The sequence below is a fragment of the Taeniopygia guttata genome, chromosome 3 (assembly GCF_048771995.1).
Source record: "Taeniopygia guttata chromosome 3, bTaeGut7.mat, whole genome shotgun sequence".
Classification (NCBI taxonomy): Eukaryota; Metazoa; Chordata; class Aves; order Passeriformes; family Estrildidae; genus Taeniopygia; species Taeniopygia guttata.
The window spans coordinates 7,130,813-7,152,527 of NC_133027.1; the positions used below are offsets into that span (position 1 = coordinate 7,130,813).

General features: G+C 43.0%; 1 protein-coding gene across 5 annotated transcripts in view; it reads right to left on the reverse strand.

Moving 5' to 3' along the window:
- The window catches only part of EVA1A (eva-1 homolog A, regulator of programmed cell death), a 200,367-nt gene that overhangs the window by 12,699 nt on the left and 165,953 nt on the right, over positions 1 to 21,715 (reverse strand). The window lies entirely within an intron of this gene.

Sequence of the window (21,715 nt, forward strand, 5' to 3'; positions counted from 1 at the left end):
GCTTCTCTCAGCCATCAAGCTGCTGGCTCAAGACTGAACATCAGAAGTTTCCGTCCACCCCAGATTCACAAAACCAAACTCTAGAGGATGCTGCTCATGTGAAATCATAAAGCTTAAATAATCCATCACAAAAATAAGTTCCTGCTATAAGAAATCCTCACACCCTGTGAGATCCAAAACATTGTTTCCCATCGAGTTTTAGCCTGTAAGATGGGAAAGGCCCATTCTCCATTTTCACCCTCCTGAGGAACATGAAGACTCAGCTAATCCCTACTACTCTCTCTTTTGTCAGCCACAGCATGAGCAATATACACATGAAAGGATGGGTTAATACATGACATATTTTTTGGATGTCTCTGGTCTCTTCTTTGGACCAAAGCATGCCCTAATAATAGGAGTGTTTTCTCCTCCTTACAAGGCCAGTTCTTCAGCTGTACAACCAGGTAAAGAAATCAAAGCTGGTGTAGCTACCTCAGTGTACACCCATTGAAGGTGAATCTACACAGTGATTCACTCATTTCCCCTGTAGGGACAAATAATGGAGTCATCTATGAAGCTGAACCAGTTCTCTTCCTTAGCCACAGCCAACACCAGAAGCTATTTCAGAGCAAAGTGCTTCTCCATACAAAGAGACGAAATATGTATGCAAGTCATTCTCTTCAAAAAGTAGAGGAATTGAGTGATGAAAGACAAAAATAAATTAAAATTTCCACAGGAGAAAGATTTCTTTTTCCTGTCAGTGACTATACATTAATGCCTAGCAGACAACCAAGACTTCAGACTGCTTAAGACACAGACTGTTGAGCACTAGGCACAAGTTCAGTAGACCCACATGAGCTTCAAGAGAAGATTTCTGGGATGCCTGTTTCCCCTTTCTCCAAGTGTAACACCACTTTCCTCTCTCATTCCAAGCAGGCTGCCACCTCCCAGTGCCTCAGTTTCCCCAGGGCTCCACTTGGATCACGCTATCTCTCATCTCCACCCTTCACAGGGGCGTGAAGAAGCGCAATTAAAAATGCAAAGCACTTTGAGATGTTTGGCAGAAGCTTGAAGGAGAACTTGGAAAGAGGGCAGCTCTGGATCAGAAAGGAAATTCCTGCCTGCCCCCTGCAGCTAATCAGCTGCCAGACTGGAACAGGAGATTTAATCGCATCCATTAAATTTGCCTGCATCGCCCACTACATTACTAGTGGGTGAAGTGATCCAACCACTTTGTTTACATTACGTTTGACTTACTGTCTTTGCTGAGGCAAAGAAAATTGTAACTAGATTTACAGACTGACCTCCTGTATTAGGCTGCCAGGACATCAGCACTGAAGTTCTTGCATTATTAGAAGAGTCATGCTAGGTCAGGAAACAGACAGAAAACCCCTCTGCTTCTGAATATCAAAGAGCTGGCACAGAGGTTTCTAGTGAAAACTGAATTGGCAAAAGTTGGAAGGCAGCAAAAAAACACATCCCCTAGTAGGAACCAGACAGGAATGAGCGGGATACCTGTGCCAGGGAAATATCAGAAAGTCTGTAGAGTGGGTGGGTAGAACAGAGATTATTCTGCAAACCACAGCCAGGGAGAACTGCAGTTCTGGGTGCCAAATTTGAGGCACCCAAAAGGACACCTAGGCTCAGCACCCTCCAAAAATAGTCCTATTGCTGTATCTCAGGCTGAGGACCTGATAAGTATTTAAAAGACATAGAACATTTTTCTTTATACACTTTTGAGCCAAACTGCTTCCCAGTAACCTGTTGATAGGCATCCAGTGAAGAAAATGAAGCAAAAAGCTTTCAATTTTCAGACTTACTCTTCTTCATAAATATCTCCTTTACCTCTCAGCATTCGTGACCAGCTCCAGGGCACAAGACAGGCTGGATGAACCTGCATCTTTCATAAAAAAAGTGACACTACCCAACACTACCCTACTTAAACATTTGTGTGAAGTAGGGGAAAGAAACACCATCATCTCTGGGTGTTCTTAAGCACGCCCAGAGAACTGAGATATGGCTTTTCCATCTTGGCATCTGTACCACCGCCACTTGAATGCTACCTACAGGACCAGGGGAGGAGTCAGGTAAAGCAAAACATTGCTAAATCAGACAGCAACTGGTCAACAGAATCCCAAGGAAGAGTAGAGATACAGAAGTATTCAAGGAGAAGCATTGATAGAATTATTGTCACAGCACCTTATCAAGTAGGGCTGTGCTGTTACCTCTTTGGGATGGCTGAGGACATAAGAACACTATCTGGTAGTCATTTGGTGCCTTAAAACAGAGATGGATCTGAGGACAAAGAAAACAGAGGTGGCTGTGAGATTCCCAAAAGCAGGCACGTGCTTAACATTGACTAGCACATACTTTGGTACTTTCAAAAATTCCAAGGGGTGCTTTTCTTCACGTCAGCAACTAGATCCCTTTAAAATTCTGGAAACAACTTAGAGCAGCATGGGATGTCTACAGCATGCAAACTTTGACTTTTCCATTTCAAGGGATCATTTTTCTCTGTGGACTCCATAAACATCTTGAGTACATTTTGCCAGGAAAGGCCCATCTTTGCAAAGAGTACACAGAGAGATGGCATGCAGCAAGTCTGCTCTTTTTCTAGTTTATATGATACACAGCTTTCTTTTGATTTAGAAAGACTGTGAATTGGAAAGCATTTCTCAAGTGTAAAATACCTCACAATTTCCAGTTAGCTCCTATGTGGCAGCCAACTCCACAAGAAAGATTAAACATCTGGTTCCTTTGAAATGCCCTCCTTAAATTCTCCAGAGAGGAGTGCATCTGACACAAAGCATGGCATGAGTTGAAGCAAAGTGTCAAGGAAAGTTATTTATTATTAAAACCACTAGAAAAAAAGTACCAAGGATTTTAGTCTTATCTCAATATTAAGCACAGAAATCCTGGCAGGGAAGGGTTGGCACTTGTCCTGCTCCATGCAACCGAGCAGAGAAGTTAAAGCAATTCAGTCAGAAGAGTGAGTGATGGATCAAGAGGAGAAGAATCAGCTTCAATCAAAGTGTTCACACACCTCATAGTCAGGAACCCTGCACTTAAAAATGCACATGAGAAATGAGCTTGGGTCATCCAGAAGAGAGGAGATGAGTTGCTCTGGGGGCCTCTAGAGACTTTCAGTCTCCCAGGGGGCAGCAGTCAGCACTGAGATGTGGGTATTTATCCAAACAATAAAATTCTACAGCAATTTGGGCTGTGCATCTGAGAAGCAGAGGTGGCACTTTAGGTGTAACTTTTCAGATGGCAAGCCTTGCTCAGCCACTCACCCTGGGGTTCAACTAAAACATCACCACATGGATTCCATGTCAGCCAGGATTTGATCCGGAGACAAAGTGTCACTATCTCTGTGACTCTCCATGAAGGTACCTGCAGAAGTTGGTGCTAGGTTATAAATCTGCAAGGGAGCTTTTGGATCAGCAAGTTCATTCCTCTTCCATTACAGGCTTTCAGGTCTTTACATAATCCCCCTGTGTCTGCTTTAAAAGCAATCCCAGCTCCCACTGCTCATCTGTCCGAATCAACATCGTGTTAGCAATAATTTATACCAGTTCCCAACCCAAGAGCTGCCTTACCCATTTGCAATGAATTAATGGCACCAATCTCAGAATGAAACCTCTCCTGAACTGCCTGGCAGCCTCCTCCCTCTGCAGAAACAGGGGTGAAGGAAAATCAAAGCCAGAGTGTGCTCTCAGGGGCAGAGCAGATCCATCAGAGTCGGTGGGAGCAGCCAGCAGGACAGTGCAAAAAGGCACATGCTGGTGCTGCTGACAGTATCCTTATTTGTACTTGGTGGAGACGCCTTCTGCTGGAATTTTCACACAAGCAGTTTCTTGTGTGGCCAAAAAAATCCAGAGCTGATGAAAAGAAAAAGTTACTGTGTCTACAAGCAGCAACATTCCAAATTGCAGCGCTAAGAGATGGAAAAGGCCAGTCAATACCTCACCACTGTTCTTTAAGGGAAGAGAGTCTCAGACTGTTTTGGGTTGGGAGGGACCTTAAACACTACCTTGTTCCAACTCCCCTGCCCTGGGCAGGGACACCTTCCACCAGACCAGGTTGCTCCAAGCCCCATCCAGCCTTGGCCTTGGACACTTCCAGGGATGGGGCAGCCACAGCATTGCTGGGCAACCTCTGCCAGGGCCTCACCACCCTCACAGGGACGAATTTCTTCCTAATACCCAATCTAAACCGACTCTTTTTCAGTTTAAACCCATTCCTCTTTGGCCTGTCATTACACGTCCATGTTCCTCCTCAGATTTCTTGTAGGCCTCTTCACATACGAAAAGACCATAATGAGATAATTTGCTGTGTTTCCTATGTTGATCTCTCTAGTTTTAAACACTCCAGTCCTGGGGGTTCAACCAATTGCCACAATATATTATTTTCAGAGGAATACTGCTCTTTCTATGTAATTATGTTCCAGCGTTGCTGAGTGTTTCAATTTAAGCACATATATTATTCCCATAATCCAAACAGTTGATGCTATAGCTCCCATATTTTATGGATGGGGAATTGGCTCAGGGACAGAGTTTTGAAAGTGTTTAAATATCCAAATTATTTGTCCAATCTCACAGAGGGAGTCTGTGCCAAAGAAAGGAAACAAGCTCAGCCTTGCATTCAAACCATTCCCTCTTTTTGCTAATTTGATCATTTGGTGTTTTCTGATGCTTCCTCTGTCCTAAACAGGCTTAAAGACTTCCACTCCCAGGAAGCAATTATTCCCTGACCTTCATCTTCACTGGATATACACATCAGTCAACTGTAAGGGATCAATGAAAGCTCAGTGTTTAAAACACACAGACAAGGGGCTTGTAATTTCCAGTCCTCTGCTCTATATTCTCCTGTGCATTTGCTCCCAAAGCTCAGCATGATTAAAGCAAATCTGCAGGATCTTCAGCAAACTCTCCTGAGCATGCTTGAAGCAGAGTGCAATTTGAGCAAAAACATTACTGTCTCACCAAAGAAAATTACAACCAAGCCTTTTATCTGGGCAAGTCGGGGCCAGGAACTGTTGGTGCTCAACATATTTTTAAAATAATAATAATAATAATAATAATAATAATAATAATAATAATAATAATAATAATACATTCCTGTGAGTAAACACCCAATATAAACTACTGCATGTTTTTAGAGGTACCATCTCTGAAGGATTCTTTTTTGAGACTTAAAAATTCACAGCATTCAGCCTGAAATAGGATCATTCACGATTCCAAGTTGTTATAAGAAAGCAATTCCTAAGTACACATGTATATGGCTCTCTCAAACTGGAGAACTAACAGTGGGTTTTGTGCAGTAAAGCCTAAATTCACTAAGCAGTCAGTCAACAATACCTATTAAAATAATGGATTTTGGCTGTGCCAGACCATAAAATATCACAGAACAGTCAGAGAGCAAGAAGGAAAAATCCCATACAAAAGAAGACACTGCACCTGGTGACACAGTAACACCACTGTGTAGCTGGAAACATGGAGGTGGAAGATGATAATTTGATTAACAAAAGTAAATTGAGGCACAGCCTACCCCCTTGGCTTATCCCAAGGGTCTCAGACACGGCCAAGGAATAAGTTGAAACCTTTTTCCGCTATCCTTGCTCCATCTCAGCTGAGCTCAGGGCCTCACATGGAAAGATGTTTTGCTTCTTCTCATGATCACATGTTGTGTCAGACATCCAAAGCCTACCTTCAAGTCCTGCCCTACCACCAGACATTCTGACAGAGGGAAATTTTGGTCAGATAGGAGTATAATCACCTGATTATCAGGAGATCATCAGATCCTGCCACTCACAAATGTCTCCATGAGCCTTGGAAAAGGCAGAGCAACCTTGACATCAGCTCTGTACCTTAGCTACAAAGGCATGACATACCTATATCCTATATTTTATTTTATTAAAATGTATTTATTAATTATGTCATACATGTATTTTATTTAGAGTGAAGGTACAATACCATTTAAACAGGAAGTATAAATTGTTCCAGGAGACAACAGGAGACATGAAGGGACTTTCTGCAATAGACCATAAGTCTGAAAGTTGGGATTTGATCAACAAACTGCCATGAAAAACCTTAACTCTCACAAAAATTCCCAAACACCTTATCAGAGATTTAATAAATGCAAGTGGTCCAGACCTCAGCTTCCATCTCCTTTGGTTATTTTGAAAAAAAAAAAAATTTCACCCAGCATGGATATAGGCTGCAACCCTGAAACTGAATGCAAAGCCCAAAAGCAAGAGGGAGTTCCTCAGCCTGCTGCAGGCATGTTTTCCATGCATGGTGTTCCAAACCAATAGCGAGGAAGTGACTCATGCCAGTTACAGTAAGGCCACTTCCAAGCACATGCAGAAAGCAAGGGAGACTGTCTGGGAAATGAGCTCTGTCACAACCAAAGCCACCTACACCTCCCCGAGCCCTCAGCCTGCACCAGGGCCCTCCCTCCAGACTTTGCCCAAAGCAGGAATCTGTCTGTTCTGCCGGTGGTTTGGGGCCGGTGGGAAGTGGTACAAGCTGGGATGTCTAACACAACCCATAAAAACTTTCAGATCACTCTGCCAAGACTCCTCCTGAGACAGCCCAGATGGTTTGCCTTTTACTGTATCTCCTGGCAGCAGCCAGCTACAGAAGTGTTGTGCAATAAGAATATAAATATAATACAGACAACCCTTTCTCTTATTTGCCCTCCCCAGAAAAAGACATGCTTATCCTTTCCACATGCAGCTGCAATCAAAGAAGTTATTTCCAAAGTAGAAGCAATTCCAGTCCAGAAACAAAGCCTGTGGAACACAAATTAGCTCAGTCTCACCCTTGCTCCCAGTGAAATCTCTCGCAGGTAAAAGGCCCAGTGATGTGAGAGGCTCTGGGAGATGAAGGAGATTTAGGAAATGCTGCACCTCCAACTGAGACTCCACGGGGAAGAGACAAACAGGAGCACCATTCCTCCCAGGTTCTCCTCCTGCACAGGGCAACAGAACTCCCTGACTCCTCTGATTTCTGCCTGCCCAGAAATGCAATAACCTTATTAGAAGATCCAATTCACCTGATCTAGGAACTCAACCCATGCCCTGTAGGTCCCTAAGGAAGAAGCCCTTCTTAAATAAGCTATGTTCCTAAGCTCCCTGTATCATCAACAGTGAAAGGTGTTTCAAAGGTGGGTGCCTTTGAAAGCCTCCAGGGAAGATTCTGTCTACTTAAATTTAGGGGCCTAATTAGGGATAGTTAATGAATCATAATGTTACCTTTGGATTTATTCTCCTGAGTGTATCTGAGTTGAAATCTTATGAACTGCCTCACCTCTTTTACTCAGATATTTTTCTGCTATCTTAAACTTTCCAAATCTGAATTTGAAGCTATAAAACACCTTAATTTCTATCCAGTGATGCATGTGCTCGATCTGTCCACAGGCAGTTTTCCTACTGCTTTCATAGCCATGAAAGTCAGTTGTTCTTCTTTCATCATCTGAAATGTAATAACAGAATATGAAACATCTATTGCCAGCAACTCATAAATCTCCTGCTTGATGTGGCTTTTGGTCTCCAAAGGGCACAGGGGAAAGTATCGCATGTGCCAGTCTGCTCCCTACATGTTCTATTTGGAAAGAAAAATGGATCAAAAGGAAGAAAGCCTTGTAAGAGATACCTGCAGATACAAAGAGTTACTTTCATCTGGTAAAATTCTGCCTGCTCCCAAAGTCAGGAGAGTTCTGCATTTTCACAAGATAACGCATCTTGAGGAGGATGAGACTCAAGCTGATTCTTGTCCAAATTCCAGCATGCTCAGCTGCATCCCACCATGGCACCTTTGCCATCTGTAGCTGTAGGACCTTGCTGCATCTCATCTCCACCAGACCCAGAAGAATCAAGAAGTCAGGCTCATTCTGCCAGTCTTCCCTATTTCCCCTATTTAGCTTGCATTTCTTACATACTTTTACTGGTGCTTTGCAAACCAGCCCTGGCTTTCTTAGGCATTTAGGGAATATTTGTTTGTTGGCCTCTTCAGAGAGACTTATTAGAACCTGGAATTATATGCAATGCTCTGAGTATATACACTCCACTTTGGATCAAAGTAGAGTTACACTAATTTTCAGACTTTGACACAACTCCTATTTCTTTTCATAATTTTCACTCATTTTAGTCAAACATTTAACACTCCAAGACTTTAGCTGAATTGGTCAGACCCTGGTGCTAAAAATGCCAAGTTTGTGCCATTCACCTAAGAGCTGGACTTGGTGATCCTTGTGGGTCCCTTCCAACCCAGAGTACTGTGATTACTCTTATAATACAGAACAGTTTTGACATTTAGGCTATAGGCTTGGCAGAAATTCTTTTGTGCCTCTTATCTGTTTTTCAGGAAATATGTGGCACAAAATGTGGCTCTCAGGAGGACACTGACAGAGAATGAGTATTGTGTGTTCAAGTGTGGCTGATCCAGTCAGGGCATTGCTCATGCAAGGAATTGTTCACCAGCAAGGGAGAGTCTCTGTACTCAGGATGCCAGCCTCTACCCAAGTGGTTCCAGCCCTGCAAGTTATCAGGAAACAGCTGAGTAACAGCAACCAATTCTGTAAAACCTGGGCCAAATTACACTCCCCTAAATTTCAGTGAAAGCTGTGCACAAACACCATCAGGGAAAGTTGCCCTTGACTGTGTACCCAAAAGCAGTGTTTGGGTGAGCATTATCTATCACTGTGAGACACTTAAATGAGAGCCAGGGCAAGGATATCCAAGATAAAGTAGGGAGAAAGGGATGGAGTAAAGGGCCAGAGGTCCTGAAACCCTCTAGAGCTGATGGGAAGCAATGCCAGCCTCCACCAAGCACAGAAGAGGAACAGCAGGCAAGCAGAAGCCCAGGCAGCCAAGGAAGGTACCAGGGAAAATAACATCTACAGCTATATTGCACTGCCCAAATATTTTAATAAAGAGTAAGAAGCCTCATGCTTCAGCATCTGTACCAACTAGCCTGGTATGATTCAATCATTATATTCCAAGAGTTAGGAACATAATTCTTCCTCCAAAACTACTGACCAAGATAGATATTTAGGGGATTTTCTGTGCTGGGCTCTGAAGTAAAGTCACCCACCCTATAGTCCACTGACCACTGATGACCTCTGAGGCACCAGAAGAGCAATCCAACAAAGAAACATAACTCAAAGAGAAAACACAATGAGCACATCTCTGGATGTTCCCCCATGTTTTGTCTCAGTGTCTGCTGGCAGGCACAACCTGGAGATTCTTCCCATCTGCTCTCCTTGTGTAATCAAAGTGTTGGTAATTATGGCAGAAAACTATGCTGTGTACAAAAATATTTTCTTTTTATCCAAGAGCTACTTATCCAAAAGTGAGTGCTAGTTCTTTATCTGTTCATCAGCTTTTCCTATTTGCAATCAAACAGCAGAGAACTAGGCAAGGGGCTAGAAGTTTTTCCCAAAAAGAGCAGTGTCTTGATAGCAGGAGATGAGGAATGTCATCGGAAAACAGCTGGTAACCTCTGCCATTGAAGGCAGTGACTTTTTCTTGTCACTTGTTTGACTTAGCGTGGCAATTCCCAGGGTCCCATGAGATGCCCAAACTGGAAACCCTGCACAGGGAAAGGTTATCAATTGCATTGGAATAAAGATTAGGAGTGAACAAGACTGTGTAAGGCAGCTACAGGGCTAAATGACCTTCAATTTTACACAGATGAATGCAGACCAGTATTTACTGAACAAAAACACAGTTAGTTTGAGACCCAAAACTCAGTGTGGGGATCACTGGATCCTCAGTGGTTCAGCACTTGGCTTATAGAAACCAGGCTACACTAACAAACTTGAAATCCAAGGATCTGTGAACAAAGTGGCAAAACTGTTTTCAATCTAAAGCCTTCCATTCACATGGTTATAACCTATGAGACATCCTCCTTTGGGGCTGAGATTTCCTGAGCACAGTGGAAAGTTTGAGGAAAAACCCTATAGATGTTTTTTAATTATGAGTATTAAGCCTCCCCTGTTTTTTCAAAGAAGTACATTTACAGGCAGAACCTAACACACAGCATCAGCTTTAAATAATCTGGCTTGGACACTGTGAAAAGTTCTTTGCCTGGTTTATGCAATTTATTTATTTATTTTTCTGGTAGAAAAACACGTAGCATGCATCATCTTGCTTCCATGCATACCCCAAGGGAGCAGTAAGGACTTCAAGCCCAAATTTTACAATTGCTACTGTGAGTAACTGCCAGTTTTGTGAAACAGCAAATTACAGTCACTTTCCTGACCCCACATAAAAGCAGATACACACCATGGAAACAATGCCAGGGTTTTGTTACAGCCCAGTGAGGGTGTTCCTGAGCACCTACCCCATGCTCTTATGCAATTTGCCCTGCAGCTACAGTCTGGGAGCACTGGGAAGAAACTGTGGGAATACTCTGTACTGGATTCTTGTGTGGCAGCTTTCCAGCACTTAATAGTGATTTTTTTTTTTTTAAAAGAACACAAGGTTTTTTAAAGCTAAGTGTTTGTTTCTATTAGGCTTCATGAAATGTTCAGCAGGGACATTTCTTCTGAACCAGTCTGTTCTTTCCCACTCTCCTCACATGTTACTAAGATTCATTTATATGTATATCTCAAATGATACCTGGATTCACACCACCTAATTGAAGGTATTTTACTGGGATGGGAGGGGGTTAATTTGTCCCTCCATCAGTTATACAGATAGGCTGACTAATCCCCAGTTTAACCCCTTAGGTTAAATAGCTGCATTAGTGCAAATAAAGCTGTGCAAGGCTGAGCTGCAAGCTTGCACATTATGTATGGATATACATTCAGGTGTAGGACATTGCTGGGCAAAAAGCTTCTCTCATTTATTCCAAAGTTAAAAGAGGTAAACAATCCTGCATCAAATCCTACCCACCTATTAATGCAGAAATTATTCCAGGACAGTTTGGGGCTCTCTTGTGAGCTCTCTAACAGGCTGGCAGGTCTCTGAAGATTCTGACTACTTGCAATATTTGATTCACCAGGTTGCAACCCCAGCCAAGCCCCAGGGGATCATTCTGGGAAGGTCAGCAATGCTCTTCTTCTGGTGGCCTTTGCTAAGCACTGCCCAGTTTCTGCATATTTGGGTAGCAAGGCCCATCTACTGGCATTGATTCCCTTTCAAAATTACTGAATTCAATCAGTTAAAACATGTGAATGGAGACACATCTTATCCTGCCATGTGTTTAAAAGTGTTTCTTATCACATATTCCAAAGGAAATGCAGGTTGCTAACTCACAGCCAAGGAACTCCATACTGTAAGACCTCTATTTTTAAGCTTCCTTTTTGGGATTCTTAGAAAAAACATTACTTTAACACATACCTTTGCTGCTAGCAACTTGAACCCAGGGCAGAGTCTTTATCTGTCATGCACTCAGTTTAAGGTGCCACTTCTTTCGAGTGGAATATAATGCTCTGTACTGCAGTATTTGTTCCCTCCACTGGATATCTTGAGCCCACCAAGCCTCATATCTTATCATCAGATAAAAGGATTAATCCAGCACAAAGAGGCTCTGAGCACCTTTTGAACACGTAAACCTTTAACAAACAAATTTCCTGGGTGGGGGGAATAGACAGGGATGGTTTATGAGACCCTGTAAAGAGCAGAGAAACTCATAAATACAGTCCATCAAAATACTTCTGTCCCCTGCTGGGATAACCCCACCTCATACCACAGGAGCCACTGCCCATCTCTGTAAAGACACTTGCTGCAGGTCTGGCTCAGCTCACAAACTGGAGCTGCCAAAGGAAAATTAATCCCTATCAGTGCAGCTGCACAGGATAAAATCTACCTCACAGGCTGCTTGGGTTATAGTGACAAGATGATATTAATTGCAATTCCAATAACCATCCACATTACCTAAAATCTGAAGTAATCCACCTTAATCACCTTAACTCTAATAACTGCATGGGATCATAACAGCTAGAGGAGAAAAATAGTTGTTAACTTGTTGACTGCCAGATGCAGACTGCTGATATGAGATATATCAAATATTACAGTATTAAAACTGACCTCAGCTTGGCAGGAGAAGGCTATGATTCATGCCCATAACTCCTGGGCACAGGGGGAATACAACAAATAATTGAACAAAGATCAAAGCATTGGCTGTTTCAGTGGAATAAGACAGGAGATTAATCTCATTTACACTCAGGTAAACCTCCTTCCTAACTTTCTCCCAGTTCAGCAAGAACTGCAGCAAGTCCACTGTACAAGTCTGTTACATCACTGCCTTGTTTAGACCTTTACCATTCCATTAAAATCAATGTTTTAGTAGAGGGTGAGAACTGGATCACTATTCTGGCTGGTCTGAGCTTTCCACCTTTGAGATGATTCAGATTTTCTCTGTGAAAGAATAAATAACCTATCTTAAAAATCTGTATTTTTAAATAAAAATCTTGCCTCAAAGCTATTTTTTTCACCCTTGAGGAAATAGCTCACTTCCAAATATGTTCCAGGAAATGGAAAGTCTAAGACAAATAGAGTTCAAAGTGAGGCTCATTGTGAAAGAGGCACACTAATTACAAACACTGTATGGAGAAGAAATGGCATCTTGGTGTTTGTATAGCAGCTGGTGCAAGGAACTGCCTGCCCAGTTTCCCAACAGCAACCCACACTCTGTAGGCACCCAAGGACCAGTTTGCAGCCAAGTTTCACAGAGCTGGAAATCCAAATCCATCTTCAGGATGGTCTCCCTACAGCAAGCTGATAAAAGGAGTGAAATGGTTGGGACATTATTCAAACTCGGGCATCTAATGGGACATATGAGCAGTAACTCTGATCTCCCACTGTTTTCCCAAGCTCTTCCAAGGGGAATCACAGCAGTTTGCACTGCAGGGTCTTGCACCAAGCCTCATGCAGCTCATACTACCCTGTAAATCTGCTTTATGGGACTGAAAGTACAGAGGTGAGATGCATGGTCAGATGACTCTTCAAATAATCATAAAATGGTTTGGGTTGGAAGGAATCTTTAAAGGTCACTTAATGCAAACCCCTGCAATGAGCAGGGACATGTACCTGACCTCGAAGACCAAGCCTCCCTGTTTCCCTGCAGGCCAAGCAGGCAGTGAAGTGGTTGGTGCTGCTTGTTATGCATGAAGACAGTGTCCACCCTCAGATTTTGTATTTCCCCAGATCGTCTTCAGAGGCAGAAAGTATTCTTCTTCAGTTGTGTCTTGATGTCATCTGAAGATGTGTTTTGTTAGCTTCTCTGAAAGGTCAGAGACTAAATACCCAATACCTACAATTACCTGAAGTTAACAAGCACCTGGCTGAGGAGGAAGAGGGATGCTGTGATCTGAAGAGGAGCTCACATATTGTAGTGATGACCCTACCCACATCAGCAGACCCTGGTCTTCAAGCAAAGGGTGCCTGAAATCATCCCACAATCACAGAAGCATCAAGACTGGAAGGGACTTTCAAGATAAATTAGTCCAAACCATCAACCCAGCCCCACCATAATCACTCCTAAAATATATCCACATCCAGACACCTCTTGAACACTTCCAGACAGTGATTCCACCACCTCCCTGGGCAACTTATTCCAATGCCCAACTGGTCTTTCAGTGTATTTATTTTTTTTTTTCTAATATCTAATCTGAACCTCCCCTGGTGCAACTGAAGGTCATTTCTTCTCATCCTTTCACTTAAGACGTGGTAGAAAAGACTGGCCCTCACCTGGCTACAACTTCCTTTCAGGGAGTTGTAGAGAGCAGTGTGGTCTGCTCTGAGCTTTAACACTAAACACCCCCAGCTCCCTCAGCCACTCCTCATATGACATTTTCTAGACCCTTCACCAGCTTCACCACCATAAACAATCAGGAAGCCTTGGAAGGAAAATGTGTGTGGTCCTTCCAGTGTTCTGTTTAGACCTGTGAAGATTTTGTGATAGATAAAATAAAGATCACCTAATCCTTGAAAATGTTTACAATGACACAAGGAGCATTAACCTCCACTCTTATACGTCCTGGAAGAAGTAAACTGTGGTTGCTGTGATGCAAGAAAATGAAACACACCATTCACCTGGTACAGTGTGACCTTTGTGTCGTTAAACTCACTTGGCACTCAAAACAAGGTGACTCCATCCAAAATGCCTGCTGGGAACAGCATGTAGTCCCTGCTGACTTCTAAGCCATGTCCAGACATGCAACATAAAATGTCACTTCTGTTACTTATCAGGAGTCCACAGAGTTCCAGCGTCACAGATCACAGAATTATGGAATAATAAATGGCTTGGGCTGAAACAAACCCTACAGACCACCTAGTTCCAAGTCCCCTGCCATGGCAGAGATGCCACCCTTTAGATCAGGTTGCCAGGGCACCACCAACCTTGCCAAGGGTTGGGCTGGGCTTTGGCACTATTTTGTTCATCGGTACAGAAGTGCTCGGTGAAGTCCAGAGGTCAAACACAAAGACAAAGCAGCTGTCTGAGCCTGAGAGGTCACTGCTGCTCCTCAGGGCTCAGAGCATCTGGGACATCACATCACAGGTCTGTGGCAGCACAACAGACACAGGACCCAGTGATGACCTGGAGATGTGTCAGGCCAAGCAAGGAGCTGAATTTGCTGCCTGTCCACAGCAAAGAAAGCTGGAACAGCCCTGTGGGACTGTACCCAGACACAGGGCTGTGACACTTACTCAGATCAGGGACGTTATCAGCTGTGTGTTATCTGAATGGACAGCCCTTTAGAAACACTGAATGCTGAAATGCTCCACAGACAAAGAAGATGGCTGAAAAAATTTGCCTGGACTTCTATGACCTGTCACTGCACACAACCATGTTTGTGGACCAGCCATGTCTGTGGCAAAAATACTGACTGTATGCAGAGGTACCTGCTCCAACAGCCCATCTCTGCTGCACCATCTGCCCTCATGGAGCAGGACACATTCATTTTACTTGTCAGAGCTCTAGGGAGAGCAGCTCTCAGCCTCCTCTGAGGATGAAGGGGTTGAAATCAGCCAACCCGAGCTGAACACTCTTATCAAACTACTTTCATCAAACTATTTTGTTAGCACAGCCTAAACCTTCTACTGCCCAGAAACAGGAAGGAAATGCATCGCCACATCTTTCCCCAATGTCTGCTTGTTCTATTAAACACACAGAACACAAAGGTTGTGTTAGAGAGTTCAGCAGGCTCCTGTGATTGCAAAAGGATTTCATACTCAATATCTCATCCATCAAGGATCCAGCAGGGTTTAAGGGAAAGATGGTGGGATAAAATAGTCTCCTGGGTCAAATTCAAGCCATAAATGTTGCTCCTTTTTATGCCAAAGGGAAGTCTTTGACTTCTAATCTTTCCATATTTCAGTTAAATGATGCAAATGACAGAGAACTAAAATAGATGATAGATGCACAGCTAAACCTCCCCCATGTTCTTGAGTTCCCAAGCTTTCTCTTCTAAATGCCACTACAACTGCTCTGTAAAACTACAGTGGAACTTATTCTTAAGCCATGCTTATATCAATCATTTGATTTAATGAGCAAAGATTGCTTCCCATCAGTGTTTGTTTTCCTGTGATAGAACCAACTGTAGAGATAAAAGATAACTTCCTATGCTCATACTCTCAGCCCACAAACATTTCCATCTAGACAAGGCTTCAAAGCCACACTTGGACAATTGACCATGACTGCATTTTTCCAAAAATGTGATGCTATAATCAGATATTAAAAATCCTCTCACCCTCTCAGTTTGAGTGAAAACAAAAGTCCATTTTCTGATGGAGCTCCCTCAGGTCAACACCTCGAGGTCTTGAAAGAAGAATGTCCTGCCTAAAAAGGGTAGATTTAGATTGAATACTAGGAAAAAATTCTTGACTGTGAGGGTGATGAAGCCCTGGCACAGGTTGCCCAGAGAAGTTTTTGATGCTCTATCCCTGGAAGTGTTCAAGTCCAGGTTGGACAGGATTTGGAGCAACCTGGGATAGTGGAAGGTGTCCTTGCCCAAGGCAGGGGATTGGCATGAGATGTTCTTTAAGGTCCCTTCCAATACAAGCCGCATTATGATTCTATGATGTGATGATATTTTGATCCTTTACAGACATGTTTTGCATTTACTTATTTTCTTGTACTTCTATTTTTATTAACCAGGTGTTTTTTAGCACAGAAGACCCTGTTTGTTCTCTCAGTTAAAAAAAACAGAGGAAACAGTCCTAGAGAAATAAGTCCCTGTCAGCACTGAGCAGGTGGAGCAGACAGAGCTCTAGCAAGGCAATTACCCACAGACACAACAAACTGCATCCTCCCACTTCCAAAAAAGGCAGAGATTACACTAATTGCAGCTCTCTTGAGACAGAAACCTTCCACCCAAGCTAAATACAGGTATAGCTTACCATGGCTGTGCTCCCAGGCCTGGCTCCAACTCTGGAGAGCACAAACTCCTCTTAGAATTAATTATTAATGGAAGTCTTGCCAAAGACACCTTGACAAAAAGCTCAATAGGATGTCTTACACTGGCTTCTGCTACTGTTGGCACATGAACACAGATGGACACAAGCCACCATGAAAGATGGACTGTCAGGAGCGGGATTAAAATCTGGCTGTGGTATCAGTCCTGACCCAGCCTTCTTCTCCTCTGTTCTGTACTCCAGCTTTAGCACTAATGGCAGCAAAGAGCTGTAAAAATACTGCTGATAAATGTGAGCTTTATCAAACAAAGCACCTTTAATTATTTGATTAGGAATTATTTTATTTTTACAGGTATAGGGAAAATTCAAAACAGTTGAGCCCTTCTTCACCCATAGGGTGGAACTGAGCACTGTGGCATTTGAACAGAATTTGCTGAAGTTTCTGACCGACAGTGATGCCCAGATGATTTTTTGCCTTTTCTATACCTTTTATATAAATTCTATGTATCCTCAGTATTCTTAGCATGCAGACTTGTAATTCTTTAAGTCTGATAACCTAGCATAGTCCTAGTATTTTGTTAGGCCAGGAGACCAAACATCCTAAAGGCCTCGTAGCAGGAGGCTGGAAAACCCTATGCTACCTTGGGAAACCAAGGTGCTCTCTAGAGCATACCCCGTAAACTGGAGATTTGGCCCATCCAGGGGGGAATTCCTCGGATGGGGGAATATCACAACATTCATTCAGGCCTCCCATTGGGGCATCCTTGTTAGATATGCTAATTTGCAAGGTCTATAAATTTGATACACGACCCATCATGTGTGTGTGCGTTGCAGCACGTTCCACCTTGGCTAAGTGGTGCACCAATAAGGATCCTTGTCAAAATACCAAGCTAAAAACCCCCTTATCCCTTACCCGTGTCTGGCTCTCAGTTTTCTAACACCAGAAAAAGGCATTGCCAGGCCAGAGTGAACAGGACCACATCTTGGCCTCTTGGGAGGAATGTCTGGATGCAGGAATTGCTCTTTTCCCCCGGCAGACACAACCAGTCAGGCATCAACAGATCGGGATTCAAGCACTACAAAGATGTCAGTCAAAAAATATGCCAAAAAGGCGAAAGATTATGTCTGAGTGACAAATTAAGTGAAATGAATGTGCTACCCTTGTCTCAGCAGTCATCAGGAAAAATCACAATACTCTAAAAGGAAGACTTGTTGGCTGTCATGGTTTGAATACCAAAAACATAATGAATGTCCCCTCTCCCCTGGGATGGCATGGCTCTCATATCCAGACGTGGTCCTTCCAAAGCAAGCTTGTGACAGGGAGGTGATGTGTGAAGCCGACATGGCTGAGACTGTGTGATTCCTGCTGACAACCAGTGCATATCCACCCCAGGCTACAGGGCTGTCAGCTCCACAGCCTTCACTAGTCCCCATTTGTAAGTCAAATGCTGAACGTTATAAACTGTTCGAGATTGGTCCTGTGTGGCTGCCTGCAACAGATTCAGAGAGTGTAGCAAAGAATACAAGCCAGTGACCCAAAAAACCCAAAGTAAATTTGATTTGCATATTAGATTAGAAGATTCATTCTGATGCCATACATGCACTACCACCAAATCTGATTGAATGTATCCTCTGTCAAGAAGAAAACATTTCCTTTTAAAATCTTCAGACAGCCATGGTTCATAGCTGACAATTAGCAACTGTTTCTCCTCAAAAATGAACCCAACCAAAATATCTCCCAAATGCGGGGTACATTGAGTCTACAGGCATGTTGTCCCCAGCCACCAGGCCTTAGAGGTGCACTGGCTCACACCACAAGTGCTGTCAGCTCTCAGAGCAACCACAAAAGATGGGGTTAGAGCTGGCACCCCACCTGTCTGGATGCTCCCAGCTGAGTGTCTGGGTACCAGGCCAAAGCACCTGGAGCACAGCACGGAGCTTTGTCATGAGTTTAGAAGAAGGTTTAAACACTGGATTTCTGGCGTGAGTCACTAATTGCTGCATCAGTACAGGCTTCAGCTGAGTGACATGCTGTTCTGCCAGGATGGAACTCCAGTGCATCCTACAGAGCTCAGCTGCAGGGTCCTCCCAGCACTGGCATTGCTGCTGTAAGTCCTCCTTGCAAACTGAGGAGACCCAGGGCATTGCTCCAAGAACTAGCAAAGAGTTCATTGTATCATTTATACTCTTTAAATGTTCAAACAGTGTTCAACAGCAACTTGGCCCATGCCAGCTAGTGCTTTCCCCAGTCACAGCTGGCTGTAGACTGGATCGTTGCCTTCGGGTAGTTGGGATACGTGTGACTGCACTGTTTTGAAGGATAAACTTCTGACTGGATGCAAGTCCTGCTGTGCCACTCATCCCTAGGACAAGAGAAGCTTTGCTACATTTTATGTCACAGGACGAGTGCAATTCCTGCGCTCTGAGCAGTGCCTGCCCATGACCATTCATTAACACCTAACTCCACAAGTTTTGGTAAGGAGTAAGACCCCCAGCACAGATGCTCGTACCTGCCCATTTGCACAAGAGAGAGCACACCAGAGTCTGAGATGATTTAAATTGTCCTGAGAAATCTGGCAGGGACTCCTGTGCTGTAGAGTGAAGCCAGCTGGAACCTAAGGCTTTCCACTCCACACTCTGTGTACCCGGCCAAAAATCACATGTGGGTAGCGTCACCGAAAACCAAACACCTTCTCCTGTCCTGCCTCAAGTTCTGTGTGAAAACAAACGTTCGCCTTCACGGCTGGAAAACTCATATTTCAAGGTAGAGTTTTGTGCTTCAGGAAAAAACATCCCAAAGTGAAAGAGCAGCATTAGCTTTGGCACTGCTGAGGAGAAGTCCACGGAGAGTTTGACTGGCAAACAGTCAGAGGAGCAGCACAGCAAATCCTGGCCCTCTGAACAGCACACTGCACTGCGTGGGCTTAGGAAAGTCACTAGTTCAGCCTGAGGTAATTGCAAATTAGAGCTGAGTGTCACAGAGAAGCAGGGCTGGAAATGAGTTTGCTGGGTCATCTAGTCTACCCTTCTAGACACGGAGTAGGATCCCATCTAGCCTGCTTTTAAAGACCCTCGGTGATGTAGACCCAGTGATAACCATTCCAGAACATCTCTCTTTTCACCTCTATAACATTTTGCTGAATATAGAGCTCAAATTCCTTTGCTAGACTTTATGCTCTTAGCCTCTCACACAAGGTGATCAATAGGCTATCTCCACATCTCTGCCACAGCCTTTTATGTGTCTGAAAACTCCTAACTTCCTCTCTTCCCAGACTTCTAATTTTAGTCTAAATTACTGCAAATTAGGATTCATTTTACAAATGTACCCAAAGGCAAAAACAACACTGATGTCCTCCCTGGAACCACATAAACACAGTTCCAAAATGTTTATAATTGACGTAGAAAATCAAGGGAAGATGAAAGTAAAAAGGTGAAAGAAATATATTATTCCTATTTTAAAGGTAGGAACTTGGTACAGAGAGACACGTGTTTAGTCTTTTCAAGAACTCCCATAGCTGCAAAGGAGTTTACAGAGGGCTTAATGCCTAACCAAATTATTGCATTTGAAAATGGACTTATTTCTGCCTCTTCTGAGCTGCTAGATAAACTATTTTGAATTACAACCTGAAGATGTATGAATGTTCGTGACAGATCTGAGAAACACAAACCAGATCCTCCAAGTGCCCCTCCAAAGCCCTAATCTCAAAACCATTCTTCCTTGTGGGTGAAGCAGGGATGATTAATAGCTTTTTTCAAAGCTCTCCAAAGATCATATTTTTTCTGCAGGAGCTTGAGACAAAATGATCATTACTTGCCTGACACTCTTACATTCAAGGCAAACCCTAACAATGAATACAAGCCAAAAGGATTCTGCACATCAAATTTACTGTACATGCAAATTTCCTTCAGATAGAACCATTAACAATTGTCTGAATGGTAAAATTTAGGATTTTCTAAAAAGGTCTTCTGAGTTTGTATGTACATTCCTTATCATCCATCTGCTTCACTGGGCAATTACTCACCATTTTAATTCATTTTTTTGACATTAACACACATAAATTCCTTGCTTGTTGCCATTTTGTTCTTTAGCAACATTTTACATGCCCTGGACTGCCACGGTTTCAAATTTAAATAACTCACACAGGAAAGGCAAGCATAATTCCAGTATATCCACAGAATACCAGACTGTTTATGCCTATCTGGAGCAATATTAGAATTTATTAGACCCTGAATATATTGTAATAAATGTAAAGTTAATTCTAATGAACAACAACAAAAAAAAAAAAGCAAACCAGTAACAAAACCAAAGCAAAACAAAAACAAAACCAAAAACAAAACAGGGAACAGAATGCTTCTAAATAAACATAAACACTACAGAGTTGATTTTGTGGCAGGGTAGGTAGTTGCATGTGAGGATGGAGTTAGACAAACAACTTGATGAAAAAATCTGGCCCTAAAAGAACCCCGGGGAAGCAATAAATCTTGACTTGCTCAGATATGAAGTATTCAAATAGAAATCTGTTGCTGGTCATTAGCCACAGGGCATGCTTGGGTTGATGACCTCAGTCTGCTGGTGCCCACACAACTGTGGCAGCAAACATCAGGCAGCAGAGCAGCAGGCCAGGAGTAGAGTCAAATCCTGTCTAAAGGATGGAGTTTTACCTCACTGAAAGTGTGGTCAGGCATTGGAACAGGCTACTCATGGAGATGGTAAAATCATTCCTGGGAGTGTTAAAAAAGGTGTAGATATGGCACGCAGGGATATGGTTTAGTGGTGAACACAGTGATGCTGGTTTACCAGGTCTCAGGGGTCTTTCCCAGTTTTAATGATTTTATTATTCTTGCAGTCCTTTTGCTTTAACTTGAAAAAAGACAAATGAAGACACAGAGATGAGTTTGCCATGCCTTAAGATTTTAGCCTTTATATTTTTCATATCCTGTGCTGCATAAGTGCATAACTCTAAACTTCATATGAAGTGTTAACTACTGTCTTCCCACTTCGGTCAAAACAATTCCTCTGGGCCTGGAACCCAAGGACATCCTACAGCCTCGGGCCCTGAAAAGCATAAACAAAAATTAATTGGGGATGAGCAAACTGAGGGAATATGACTTCATAACCTGAAGCTGCAATTGGATAATTAACCCCTGATATGCAAATAGACCAAACTGATACCTATCTGAAAAGCTTATGACTGTCATCTATCTTGGGTGTAGCCCCCCTCAGAGGCTTCTGACTGCCCAAGGTGTATCTATTGAAGGCCTTTAATAATATCCATTTTATTCTCTTAACTTTGTCTCATCTCTGTTCTAGGTAGCCACTCCAAGGCATCACTGTGATTCAAGACCTGAATGCTGGAAAATGGAAAG